Raw genomic sequence first — 15,119 nt, 5'->3', positions numbered from 1 at the left:
CTAGTTTATTCGCTTAACTATGAATCCCGGCAGATAGTTTTCAGAAAATTTTTACTGGCTTGTATTTTTAGCCGACTAAAAATAATACATCCTATTCGGAGTAATACTAATTTTTTATGAAAGAACATATTTAAAACTCAATCCGTCATAAAAATGTGATTTTTATGAAATTTTTTTCTGGTTTAACCTGTCGTCTTAAAACTTTTCTGTAAATGTGGTTCGTCAAAGAAAAAAGATTAATAATTTTTGGTTTAGCAGACAAAATATTATCATTTTAGACAGATTTAATTTACTTTAAAAATTTAGGATAGTACCTTAGCTAGAGTTTGCAATTATTGGTATAATTTTATGTACTTACGCGTATAACATTTTTATGTTTTAATAAATCGATCTGGAATATTTTTTTAAAAATACGCCATAGTGTTTTTAATAAATATTAATGATATTAATTACGTAGTATTTAGAATTCAATTGAGAAAGAGATTAAAATTTATAATGAAAACATTTGACTTCGATTTACCCCTTGATAAAATTATGCTTTTTTTTTTTAATTATACCTATTGAATTTCTAATTGTTAAAAAAAAATTAAAACTTTTTTTTGTAGATAATTATAGATAATATAAAAGAGATTTATAAAAATGTAATAAATTTAATAAAAGAGATTTATTACGTAGGACATGAAGTCCTACGCAAGAACTATCGCATGAAAATAAACAAGAACAAAACAAAAGTAATGAAATGTAGTAGAAATAACAAAGATGGACGAAGCAGGAGCGATATAAAATGCCGAATAGCACAAGCGAAACGAGCTTTCAGTAAGAAATATAATTTGTTTACATCAAAAATTAATTTAAATGTCAGGAAAAGATTTTTGATAGTGTATGTTTGGAGTGTCGCTTTATATAGAAGTGAAACCTGGACGATCTGAGTATCTGAGAAGAAAAGATTAGAAGCTTTTGAAATGCGGTGCTATAGGAGAATGTTAAAAATCAGATGGGTGGATAAAGTGACAAATGAAGAGGTATTGCGGCAAATAGATGAAGAAAGAAGCATTTGGAAAAATATAGTTAGAAGAGACAGACTTATAGGCCACATTCTAGGCATCCTGGAATAGTCGCTTTAATATTGGAAGGACAGGTAGAAGGAAAAAATTGTGTAGGCAGGCCACGTTTGGAATATGTAAAACAAATTGTTAGGGATGTAGGATGTAGAGGCTATACTGAAATGTAACGACTAGCACTAGATAGGGAATCTTGGAGAGCTGCATCAAACCAGTCAAATGACTGAAGACAAAAAAAAAAAAAAAAATTTTTTTTTGTGATTTTTTTGCTTGATGAACTGATTCACCACAGAAGCTTTCAGAGACGTTTGTTTGTGGCAATATGAAAATGAAATTTTGTACCGTATGGAAAATGCCGTGTCTGACCGGAATTCGGGCCCGGGACCCCCAAATGAAAGGCCGAGACGCTACCACTCCGCCACGGAAATTATTTAAGTCCCATACGATCTACTTGCTTGACTACTATTCGGTATAAAAAAATAAAGTATGAAAATCATAAAAAATTCAAAAACTTGTAATTCTTAATACGGTTCCCACGGATCCCTTTTAAAGGGATATAGTTAGATTTTCAGTCTTAAAAATTAATTAAACATTTTAACTACGGGTCCCATTCAGCCCCCTTGCTTTTTGGGCTTAGAAGTTTATCGGTCGAAGTAAATATTTACTTCAATAAGATTTTGTGGAACGTTATTCGGCAAGGCTAAAAAAATGTATATTTTACAACAAAAAAAAAAGAAGAAGAATTCTGGAACAGTAATATTTTTTGTTTCTTTTGTCCTTTGCCGATTACGGCATTTTATACGACATTCTCTTTATAAGTTTACCGTTTTTTTAAACGTTTATTAAGATAAAAATTTATTAGTTCCAATATATTTAATCCTAATGAGGTTCATTATCCGTTGTCACTTGATGACAATTTCCCGTTGTTAAAGAACATCTTCAGTGTTTGTACAAGAAAAATGTTCTTTTAATAGACATCTATAAAGAAAGAGCGAGTTCTTTTATTTTTTTTTTAACAGGAGTGTTATTTATTAATTTTTAGTAGTTAAAAGCGAATAAGATTCTCGTATAAACGTAATCGATAATGTCTCTGACTTTCATTTAGAAGTTGCGGGTTCGAGTTAGGTTCCAGATCGGTTATTTCATTTTTTGTTGTTTACGATGTTATTGTACGAATAACTAAATAAATAATTAGGATTCCTATATTGTGAAAAGGATTGTGTGTATTTTCCCGCGCGTAGTCGGAAAAGCGGGGAAATTTAATTTTAAAAATTCGCAAATGTATGCTCTTTATAAGTCAGATAAAAAAGTCGAGAAGAACCTTTACAAATAATTTAAACTAAAAGCAAAAAGTTTGATCTGGGCGATTGAAATTCCACGTTATTCGGGTGGTATATTATCGTTAATAAAATTGAATTCATATTAAAAGTTGTTAAAATATTTTAGCCGTGTTAATGTAATTAAAATAAAGGAGCAAAAATCGTTGTAATATATTAGCTTTTATGTTTTAATAAAAACGTTATTGTTGTTAAACAAGTCGGATTACATTTTATTATCCAGGACCGATCGTTTTGTTCAACCGCGGGACGGAACGGCCTCAGCCGGTCCGGTCCGTTTTCACGATAACTCAACCGATCGTTACAAAACAGAACTCTACAATGCTATCGCCTAGCGAGTGCTGACCGGTGAAATAGTCGGTGCTGCAGGCGAAGAATTCTTGTGTCAGGTACCAACTAACCGTCCGTAAACTCTCTCTGTCTTATGTTACAGGTAAGCCGGCGCCGTCTTATCGTACCACGCCATCTAGTCAGTGTAACCAACCTTATAACACTAAAATACCCTACCAGGTCGGATGACGTCGAAAAATAAAAGGTAAGAAGTACCATGTGGACACGTGTTTCAGTAATTACCGTTACCAACTGTACAGACACTTCAGTATAACAGCTATAACGTTGTTGTTCTTACACGCTACCTTGCGGCTATAATTGGTACTTTTCTCACTTAACCTGAAGACGGCCGACGAGTTTTTATTTTATTTTTGTAATGTAGAATCTTATTTTTAATATAGTGTAATTTACCGCATCTGGAATTTTATTTTAAAATTATTATTCGTTTTTAATTAATAATCGATTTATTTTTAAAACCAGTACTACTAATATTAAGTAATTTTTCTCTAATAGGTGGAGTCGTAGTATAAACATTATTGTACTACGTTAGAACAACCGTTTAAATATTATTACTGTTTTTAAGGTTGCTATTTGAAGTTTAATTCATTGTCATTTATATAATCTTTTGCAATTATTTTTCCAGTTATCGGTTATATAAAGGCGTAAGTAAAATCGGTTTACGCTTTTATATTGTCTGCGTACAACAGTTTATAACGGTAGCGTTTCATAATTTTATTTTACTTCATTATGTATAACACTATGTATATATAATAATCTTTTTTACTATTTTATTTTTCTCGAATTTATATTTTCACTTTATTTTTTCTTTATTAAAAAAAAAATCTAATTTATTACAAAAATATTAAAATATCAATTTTGTAAAATTTATTTGAAAATATAGCTTGCGGAAAAATGTAAAATATTTTAAGTAGCATTTCTGTTTTGGGAGATTGTTATTACTAAATAGGAATATTGTATTAAAAAAAAACCTTACCTAAATAAATTTAATTAAAATGCTATAAAAATTATTAGTAAACCCTAAAGATACACGTTTAATTTGTTAAAATAAGTTTTGTTTAGGTGGATATTATTTAAAAGTTCAGTACATATTTTTACGTTTTTATGTATGATAGTTCTTATGTGCTTTTTCTTCATAAGACACAAAAAAATTATATATATAGTTTAGGTTAATTCTGATATGTTGCTCTGTACCAGTGGTTCCCGATCTTTGCCGCCCCTCGGAACCCTAAGGGCTCTTCGTACCTTTCCCGTTCGCAGGGAATTTAATATTTTAGTTTTGCGGTAATAGGTAGTTCAGTCGGCAAAGTTTCTAATTTTCATTCTGTATATATTAGGTACATCCCAACCCCGTAGGGGAAGAAATCCGCCTTGTGACGATCCCAATCCCCCCTTCCTAGCCCTGATGGGGTTTAACGGGAGTCGTCTTTCGCCCTCTAACTTTTTACATCGTATTATTGATATTTAAAGAAAATATTTTATTGTTTTTAATATATTTATATAAATATATTAAAAAATATATTAATGAAAAAATGATTGCAAAATTTTATTTAATTTACTTGTGATTATATAGTAATATATTTTACCAGTTTAAAAGCTTGTAAAATTGTAAATGCGTTACTGATTTAATCATAAGCGACTGTATGTTATAGATCTACCTAAAAAAAGAAATGTTATTAATGAACTAATGAATTGTAGCGTAAAAGTAGGTTAAATTATGGTATACACCAGCTTTTGTAATTATAGTTTTCTTTCATTTATTGTGGTTTACGATGCTAAGTAGAAAAATATACGGAATAATATTTTTTATATTATAATATAAAAGTAATATTTATGTAAGTGTATGTATATATATGCCACCGATTATTACCTGTAATAAAAGTGTATTTAAATTATTTGTTGTTATTTCAAACAATATGTGTCCCTATAATTTATTCTATTTTTATTTAAATCATAAACTAATATTAATAAAATATATTATTATTCCATTTTCAGCGTAAATACTCAAATATGTATATATTTGATTACTATAATCGTAATATAAAGAATTAATTAAAGTTTATTTTGTAGTTTAGCTGTAATTAATGAGAGCTTAGAGCGAGAATTAACGAAAGAAAAAATTATTTTGATTAGCCAATATACAGTTTTGATTTTTTGTAGTAGTGTTACCCGCACTAATTGCTCCTCCTGGTAATAAGACTATTTAATTAATGTGTTGATATTAATTATAATTGTTTATATTTACTTTCCATTATTCGTATTAGTTGTTCCTTTTTTCTAAATTACACCTCGGAATCTGGAGATATTGTAGACTATACATAAAACAGTACCGTTAATTGAATTCCCATAAAATAACTCAAGTACTCTATTAATTTCGGTATATACGAGTGTCCGAAAAAAAACCTCTGCGGTTTTAAATTAAATTACAAATATACGTGTTATAGTTATAATTCCTTGTGGAGTCGTTCCGTAATGATGTTTCTCTGCCTATCCGGCCTTCTGGGAATCTGTCGCTGAACCAGTCGACACAATTTCTGCGTGATGTAAAAGGACTTCATCCTGTTGGAAAATTAGGGCCTCCATATTTTCAGTCTCGCACTAAGCTGTTTTAATTAAAAATTCGATTACGAATTACACTCAACATTCACTTCCGGATGATTGCGGACTAATTCCTTAATTCTTGTTGTAACTTAGTACGATTATCGTTAACAATCTTGCAGACGTCAAAATTTATAATCCTCCTCATTTCACACGTTGTCGAGCTTGTCAGTAAGAATCGCTTCCACGGCTGCTGTTATTCTTTGGCGCAGACGGTCGAGCGGCGGGATTTTATTTTAGTATACGATGTTTTTACGTAACCAACCCCAAAAGAAGAATTTCATCGGTGTCAGACGGTGACTTCACTGTGGCAAGCGATGGTAGCGTAGTTGCCTATACAGCTTTCTGGAAACTAGGTCGTTAAGCGCAGTTCGCACAACTTCTGCACGGTGTGGAGAGGCTCCATCCTATTAGAAACTTAAGCCATCTATTTTTTCAACCTGCGGAAACACAAAGTCGTTTAACGCATCCGAGTATACTATGCCCGTAATAGTTTGCTCGTGGGAAAAAAATGGCCCAAAAATTCGATTATGTGTAATATCGCACCAGAAATTCATTTTCGGATAGTTACGGACGAACTCTCTAGATTCGTGTGGATTTTGTGAATCTCATCGCTCGACTATTATTGCGATTCATGACTCCGTAAACCTGAAATGTTGTTTCATAAAAAAATGAAATGCGCTACAGGTAGTTTTCATCACCGTAAATGAAGTCGAATAAATTGAACTCTACGGTTTATCGTCGAATTTAATTTTACGGGGAGGTGAATTTTACAAGGGTGAAGTTACATTCGCTTACAAAACATCATGGACAGTGATTTTAGGAATGTTTATTCGACGACTTAACTATACGAACCGAACGCTTTGGACTTCGTCTGAAAGATAGTCGAATTCTTTCTCCGTTTTCGGAATGTGTTTTAGGCCGTAGCCGGTGAACATCCTTTCAAAAAGCTTCCGTTTTCAGAAAAAAACTCGGGAGAATTTGAACGATAAAGTCGAGTATAATAAACAAGCACTGCGATTTCTTTTATATCGACACCATGATAATGCAGCCCGGGTTCATTACAGCTTGGCCTGTGCAACTGTCTTACGCAGCTCTATCTGACGGAGAATGTGTAAACTAAAACCTAATTGTTTTCGCTTTAAGATTACGCATAAGATAATATTGATCGCTGCAAAATAAAAACTACAATCGGTTTTCAAATCCCGTAGTTCTTTTTCGGACACCCGTTATATGAATTTACATGATGCTTACTTCTTCATCGGTAAAGGTATATGGTTTTTAATTGTGAAAGTTTTTGAAACTTTTTTAACTTTTAAAACTCTAATATTATCTTTTTTTAATATTTTTATGTTTGCTGATGTGGCAGTGTACACTACGATAGCGCTTCAACAATCTTAACAGTAATTAAAATATATATGTATTGTTTTATTCTCGAAACATTAAAAAATAATACATGAAGCACATTTGCTCGCTTCTGAAGTAAAGTTCATAAATAATTCTATATATCTTTTTTGGAGAATAATTTGAATTCGTGACTTAGGGCTAGACGATTAATTTCTTTGAAACGTTCTTATCTGCTTTCAACTCTCATTAAGTAAATAGAAGAAAACAATTCTCATTTTTTCACCGAGTAATGGTCCATTTACGTATGAAATTTATTCTAACTTATTGTTATTATTTTTTAAATATATGCGCTGTTAAGAATATTACATTTTTTTGTTTTCTTTTAATCGTTTCCATTTTTTTTTTTTAAATTAACGTTGATCATAAAAATGTCGAAATAAAAAAATTAATGGTAATTTCTTTTGAAATTTTCTCTGTAAAAAATTTGCTATTTATTAGAGGTTATTTGCTTATCACGATTTTGTTTCTTTATAATAAAAATTATTTTCTATTTTTTGACGTCAACAAATTAACGTATACCTATTTTATCTATACTACTTGTCCAGTTTAGAATTATTTTTATTTTTTTCTAATTTTTAACGAAGCGGTTTCAAATTTAAATTTAAATTGATGTATAGAAATATAGTAAAAAAGTAATAATATTGCTCAATATCTAAAAAAAAATCGCAAAATTCATTTAACAAAAAATATCGATATGTCATTGTTCTGTATGAACAAAAAACTCTATTATGTTGACAGATTATTATTCTGTTTTTGAAGTTTTGTCGGTGGTTCTTATTAATGCGATTTGAAAAGCTTTTTTTTTATTTTGTTAATAGTTTATTAGCGAGTGATTTTCCTGACTGCTTTAACCGATTTATTTTTATTTCAGAACTATTGCATAATAATGAATATTATTATTATTATTCAATGTTTTTATTACCCGAAATAAACAATTAAAAAAAAAAAAACACTTTATTTGTTCACGATCGATTAATAAGGAAAGTTGTTTAAAATAATACAATAGGTCATGAGTTCGGTACTAAGTTTTTATAAATCTAACGATTAAATAATTTAAACAAAATCTTAAAGTGATTTAATGATCCACATCACTATCTTTAGTTTAATGTTTTGTTTTTATTTGATAATTGTCAGAATATTCATAAATATGTATCTTTTTTGGAGATACATATATATTATTTGGTATATTTTAAGTTTCAACATGAAAAAACTGCCCTTGTATTTACGAGATTAAATTATTCAAAATTTAACACATACAAGAATTAATTATTCTTAAGTCTTGAACTGTATTACTTTATTTGGTTAAATAAACGTAAATGGTGTATTACTCGATTTTAATTCGTTTTTCTTTAAGTATAAAATGTTCGTAAATATGTATTAAGTATACCCAGCGGATAACATCCGACAGGGTTTTTTTGTAAGTTTTCTGTTAAAAGATTGAAAACAGTCTGATGTCTTTTAAAAGTGATCTACGTACGTAGCCGGCTACAAGTACGCACCAGAAGTGTTCGTGAAGTTGGTGTGTTTATTGGTGGCTTGTCTTTCTTACGATATGGTAAGTTAGTATTTTTTTTTGTAGCTATTATTTATTTTGTATTTTAATAATTGTTTCCTTTACCTTAGGCTTTGTGTAATGTATTAAATATTTTTTGAATCTCATTACAATTTTTCTTATTCTGTCATTAGTTGAGAAATATTGTTTCGCTTTCAGGTATTATTGCAGTATATTTAAGTACAATTTTTTTATATTCACCTATTTATCTTCTTTTTTGTTTTAGAAAGCGGTTATATTTTATGATAATATGAGTTCTGTATGCTGTACTAGCTTATAACATAGCTGTTTGTAAAACAGCCAACTTTCCTTTTTTTTTCTTCTGTTCTCTAAACTTATCGCACAATAGCTCTGTTAGATTTATCGATAAGTATTGGCTTTTTTTCCACATAGCGCTCGACTGATATACTGGTTTTAATAAATACTACAACAAGGAGAAGTAATTAACTTGATTTATAAGTTATTTCATTTAAATATCACTGTTTAGTTTAAATAAATAAAAAATAATAATTGAATCGTCCGCATTTCTTCCGTTACATATTTTAGGTTGTCAGAACTTTAACCGCTGGTTAACCTTTTTTTTAATTTTATTAAAAAGTAAATTACTTTATATCTTTCTCATTTAAATTTTCTTCTCCTGACACGTTCTAAAAAAATTAATCTCCAGCATCTAATCTTATTAAAGAAATAAGATATTGTTAAACGAGCAGAATTAGTACGCCTGGTCCTAAATTCCAATGAATTTTTCTTGAAGATTATCCAACAGTTCGGAATCTGACGGAACGGTTTATAATTAATTAAATTACTTCTAGGAATGGTAATAGGGGGTTTTCCTTTCTGATCCATTTCTTAGATATTTTTTAAGAAACCGCAGAAAAAATATATCTTCGCATGTATTTAAGTTGGTTTCTGAAATCGTAATACGGTTATAATGTCTACCCGAGGTAAAACTTTCGCAAAGGATTGTAAACGGAATGGATGCTTATCGCTTAGAGAAGACCTTCAAATAGGTTTTCGGTAGGGTTATCACTCATTTTCTGGTTTCTCAGGTAATTCTCGCTAAACATATCTTCCTTTATTCTTGACACTTTCTTTTCCAGTAGTATAATCTGGATTTTGACTGGGCTGTCACTAAATCCATCCATCCTGTCGAGGATAACACCCTCTTCTCAAATCTCAAAAAAAATTTATTAAAATTGTTTACTTTTAAATGGGGCTGCCGCTGGATGATATATAATTCAGTCGGATATTTCCATACTCGTAATCCTGGATCAGTATTGTTCCCGTTTTGGATAAAAGTACTAAAATCTCCAGAACGTTGAGAGCGCGACGAGTATCCGTTATCTGGAAGGAGAGATTTTGAAATCTCCTTTTAAGTACTTTTACATCTTTTTTTTATATACTCGTATTATTTAACAGAATACAGATATTTCTATGAGATTTTTTTGTACATTTTCATATTTAAGTAACAAATAATTTTAAAAAGATTAATATTACTATAGAAATCCAGAATAGCTTACATTTTGTCGTTAAGGGATGATTTTTAAAAGTTAAGCTGACGATATTTATGACAATTATTTCTGCTTTCTGAAGTTTATGAGAAAAGAATATAAATTATTTTCAGATGCGTCAGTTATTCCTCAATTAGAAATATTTATTTGAAAATCAATAGTTTCGGTGCGGTGTGTTCCTGGAAATATTAATTTTTGTTCTGTTCACTGCACAGTAGGAGAAATTCTCATCAAGTACTGTACTGAAAGATTACAACAGTAGGAATGGTAATGAAAAATATTACGATTAAATATTTAAAATTGTTTTAAAAGGTTATACCCTCCAACGTAGGATATTAAAACGCAAACAGTTATTTTATACATTGCTCTGTGTAAAATTAGTTATTTAATCAATCTAACCATCTAATCGTTTACTTTTTTTCACTTTATTACGTAAAAGTAATTTATTACATATCGTTTTACAACATAAAATATGTATTCAAGAATTAAGTCTGTTTAATGTTTAATTAATTTAAATAAGTTAAGATTTCATTACATTTGTAATAAATTTAATTTGAAATAGATTATAAGTAATTTTATTAATTACAAATATAATAGTAATGTATTTACGGTTAATTCGGTCGATTACCTTGTGTCGTTCATTTTAAAAGTAATTCTTCATAGGTGGCTATAACTCTGAAAGAGTTGCTTTTAGTCCACTACTCTTTCCTCAAAGTAATTTATTTCATTTCTTACTTATATTCTAATCTTTTTCTTCTTCTTCTTCTTCTTCTTCTTCCTTTTGCTCATCTTCATCTATTATTTCTCCTGACGAATGGATTTTATTTTTGGATTTTTTCGTTTATGTTGTTTTAATTAACTATTTATCAACAATTTTTTCCTAATAAATTGTTAAATTTCGTTAATATCAAGCGGATAATTTTATTATTTTCAGCATATAAATTAATTGAATTGCTCTATATTTAGTTGGCTCTGTTTACAGCTGATATTTTACATAAATATTGAAACAATGCGTCTAATTCTCTGTTGTTCAGTCTAGTACCAGCCAACATGTGTTATAATATCGATGTATAACCGATTAACATACAACAATGTCACGCGTATAAAATAAAAAAAATTAAAGGATATAATAAAATATTATGAACTATAAACTAAATAAGGAATGTTATTTTATCGAATCGGCGAATAATTAAAGGGTTTAGAATAATTAATCCAAACCGAGGTAATAAACCAAGGCGGACGTTGTTCAAAACAATATATTCTATTGAAATTAAATCGGTAAACAAAATAAAAACAGTTTACAAAACGTTAGTTAAAATCTAAAATTTTTTTGAAACATAAATTCAGACTCCCACCACGATTTGATGCACGTATGCTTCTTATATAGGTTGAATAGATAAAAACATGTCCTAAGAAGCATAAAAATAACGTAAATTTTGAATGAATCAGAGAGATATCCCAGGTCGCGAATTAAATCTACGGGGGGAGGTGGTTTAATATTCTTGCGTTTGAAAACTTTCACAAGAAGTATTTTAATTTGAAATTTAGAATGAAATCTTTTATCGTTGTTCAGCAAGGCATCGGTAAATAGTTATTTGATAAAATAAGTTTCTGAACTATTTAATTTCAGTTTATTGTATGTGAACGTATTTAAAGATTATTGTTACTAATTTAATCAGTTATAAGTAAGAAAATATCGGGTTACAGTAGATTGCTCGAACGTTCATGTTTTAGTAAGTTTTATATTTTAATTAATTTTTTTTTTTTAACACTTGAACGCAATCTTAGTTCTCCGACTATTAAGTCAAGGATATCGATATATATATATATTTTAATTATTTAATACGTTGTTACCATACTCGGCTAATTTGAGCTGTTGCTCATGTAAAAATAAGAAAAATATTTTTTCTTTTTTTACAAGGATCAGTAGAAGAGACCGGAAAAGATTAAAAATTATGGAAAATCTAACAGGAAACCGAAAATATCAAGAACTTTAAAAAAGTTTTAATGGAAACTGAATAGAATGGAAACAGATATGCCTAAAGCCAGATAAAATTACGGTGAAAACAGACTATTATTGTTAGGAAAGTAGTCACGGGATAGAAAAATCCAAGATAGATCCGCAAAACTAAGAATATAGAGAAGGAAAAAAGAAAAAAAATCTTGGATTTTTCTATCCCGTGACTACTTTCCTAACAATAATAGTCTGTTTTCACCGTAATTTTATCTGGCTTTAGGCATATCTGTTTCCATTCTATTCAGTTTCCATTTAAACTTTTTTAAAGTTCTTGATATTTTCGGTTTCTTGTTAGATTTTCTATAATTTTTAATCTTTTCCGGTCTCTTCTACTGATCCTTGTAAACATTGTTTTAATCGATTCTCCTCTTCCTACGATATTTTACAGGGATATAGCATTTCTATTAGCGAATATTTTCTAATAAGGTTTATTTGCAATAATTGAACCGGGTGGAGCCTTTTCTACGAAAAGGTTCAAAAGGATTGGATTATCGTTGTATTTATTAAGAAACGAAAGGGTCAAGATAAAGACAGTAGCCCAAAGTACTTTTAAGAAAATTTTCTTATCCCATGCTCGTACTCGTAAAGCAGAAGCGTTTTAGTGAACTTGGCAAATTAATTCCATTGAATTCAGGCAGTGTTCATTCTGGCTGACGATACAGTATCAATCTCTCCTTCAGTGATTTTCTTTTCTGATGGGCAAATTTAAGCGTTTATTTTCAGTCGATCCTTCACTACCACGAGGTAATATTTAAAGTAAAACGACACGAAATGTGAACAATTTTAAGATGTATACTGGACATCTGATAAAAGTTTTTAAACGGTATTTTACAGAGATTTTTTCGTTTTTCTTCTATTCCATCTAATATCAGTCCGTAGAAGACTAATATAGGCTACTTATAATTTTGGTAAAACGTTTAAACTGACGTAATCGTGGTCGATGAGTTTTAAAATATTTGATTTGTAATTTCTTCTTTTAACGCCGGTTTTCTCCAGAATACCTTTTTACGGTTTTCTCCGAAAATTATTTAGAGCATCATCGTTCTATTTATGAAGGAGGCACATTTACCTTTTTTTCTATCTATATTCTATTTTAAAGACTTAGCTTTATTATTAAAGTTACGATTACATTTATTGTTAGTTTTAAAATAAATTTTAAAACTAACAATTTGCTGCAAAGGTCGGCGAAAAGTAAGAAGTATTTCTTTACTCATCTTATCAATTTGTTTCATCAGAGTATGTGTTACAAGCTGGTTTCAACTTTACTCTCTATCCGCTGCTTAGGTAAACTTTTCAGCTTCAGAATAGTGCGAAGTAGATATATACTTATACCGTGTTTCTATTTATTGTTGTCCTTTTTTAATTCGGTATTCCAGTATCGATTACTTCTGCTGCAGTTGGTTTTTAATCTGTATTTTCTTCTTTCTTTTTTTGTAATAGTGATTTTTTTCTGGAAATAAAATGTCGAGATTACATTTTACTACAATTTTTTTTCTTAAAAAAAAAAAAAAAAAATTGAAAAATAATGCGATCGCTTTATTTAGTAATAAAACCGTATTGGAAAGTTGTAAAACTAACAACACGTCATATTAACAGCAATAAATGAATGTAACACGGGTCTCGACTAAAGAACAAGGTCCTATTTATATAATGGAAAAGACACTGCTCCGTTTAGGTCGTTGGGGAGGGTGTAGTAGTGATGATTATTTATTTTATTTTTTTGAATAGGGATGGTCCTACTGGAGGGGGGGTTAAAAGAAGAACTATCGGTTAAGTTACCACTTCTTGTGTCGCTGAATGACAATAAACTTTTGTAAACTTGTCTTAAACACTCGCTAGGTAGCGTTGTCCAAGATGACCTTCATAATGATCGTACAATTTTTTTTCGTCTGTCTTCGATACGTGACTAACAAGGATATTTATTATAGTGTAAACTTTTTTTTAACGTTATCTTTTAAGATTTTTACAATGTAATAAAGAATGTTGCTTTTCAGCCCGTATTTATTTTTATTTTATTATTATTGTAAAATTAATTAATTTCATTATGTTTAATTTTAATCTATAAATGCCAAACGGTCTATAAATGCCAATTATGTTGGTTTATCATTCTTTAATCTTCCTTCTACTGTTAATCTGAGCGCTAAAATTGCTTCCCTTGTCCCAGTACGTTTTCTGAAACCAAATTGCTCTTTTCCTAACGCTTTTTCCACTCTCCTTTTAGTTCTTCTGTACAGAATTCTAGTTACGATTTTTGATGCGTGACTAGTTAAGCTAATAGTTTTGTATTGGTCACATTTATCTTCTCGTGCTTTCTTTGGTATCATGACTATAACACTCTTTTTGAAGTCTGACGGAACTTCCCCTTTTTCGTAAATATTACACACCGGTTTCTATAACCTAACAAACGCTTCCTCACCTGCACTGCGCAGTAATTTTGCAGGTATTCCTTCTATTCCAGGAGCCTATCTGCTCCCTGCTTTAATGCTCTCTGAAATTCAGATCTCAGTATTGTTTCTCCCCTTTCATCCACTTCGACTTCCTCTAGCCTCCAACTATTATTAAATTTTCATCCCCTTTTATGTGTTTAATTGCTTCGTCAATTTCTTTGTATACATAATCTACCCATCATCATCATAAGCCCTTGTAGGCAAATAGACGTTAACAATCGTTGTCGGTTTAGGTTTTGATTTTAACCTTATTACAATGAGTCTATCGATATGCATTTTGATTTACTCTACTGTTTTCCCTATCTTCTTGTTCATTACGAAACCTATTCCTGCCTGCCCTTTATTTGAAGCCGAGTTAATTGTAAAATCACCTAACCAAAAAAGACGTTTTCCTCTTCCCACTGAACCTCGGTAATTCCTACTACATATACATCTTATCTATCCTTTTCTTCTCTTTAAATTTTCTAACTTAACAAACAATCATTTTAGATTTTTAACATTCCACGCGCCGACTCGTAGAATGTTATTTTTTAATTCTCTGGTGGCCACTTTCTTAATAGTCCCCACCCGAAGATCCGAACGCGGGACTAATTACCAAGGAAGACGCCTCCATCTTTGTTACATGAAAATGCAGAGAGTTACATTTTCTTGGAAAAAAAGCAGCTGTAGTTTTCCATTGCTTTCAGCTGCGTAGTACTCAGAAGATTGAGTGATGTGGATATGGTCGTTTAAGTCGTCCCGACCTACGCCCTTATCAACTACTGAAAGAGCTGTTGCCCACTTTCAGGAACCATTCCTTAGTCTGACTATCAACAGATACCTCTCCGATATGGTTGCACCT

At 30.3% G+C, this 15,119-nt stretch overlaps 1 protein-coding gene and 1 long non-coding RNA gene across 2 annotated transcripts in view; both read left to right on the top strand.

Annotated features, from left to right (window-relative positions):
• The window catches only part of LOC142329393 (uncharacterized), a 216,839-nt gene extending 213,352 nt beyond the window's left edge, over window positions 1–3,487 (top strand). Inside the window, exon 3 of the long non-coding RNA XR_012757487.1 lies at window positions 2,832–3,487. This is a non-coding gene — a long non-coding RNA (uncharacterized LOC142329393). The remainder of the gene's footprint in view (window positions 1–2,831) is intronic.
• Window positions 1–15,119, top strand: part of Egfr (epidermal growth factor receptor) — a 644,558-nt gene that overhangs the window by 405,866 nt on the left and 223,573 nt on the right. The gene's annotated exons all lie outside the window — the stretch shown is intronic.

Source organism: Lycorma delicatula, chromosome 8 (genome assembly GCF_047948215.1).
Source record: "Lycorma delicatula isolate Av1 chromosome 8, ASM4794821v1, whole genome shotgun sequence".
NCBI classification, from domain to species: Eukaryota; Metazoa; Arthropoda; class Insecta; order Hemiptera; family Fulgoridae; genus Lycorma; species Lycorma delicatula.
The sequence above is the reverse complement of the archived record's forward strand: the minus strand, read 5'-3'. Positions and strand labels throughout refer to the sequence as shown.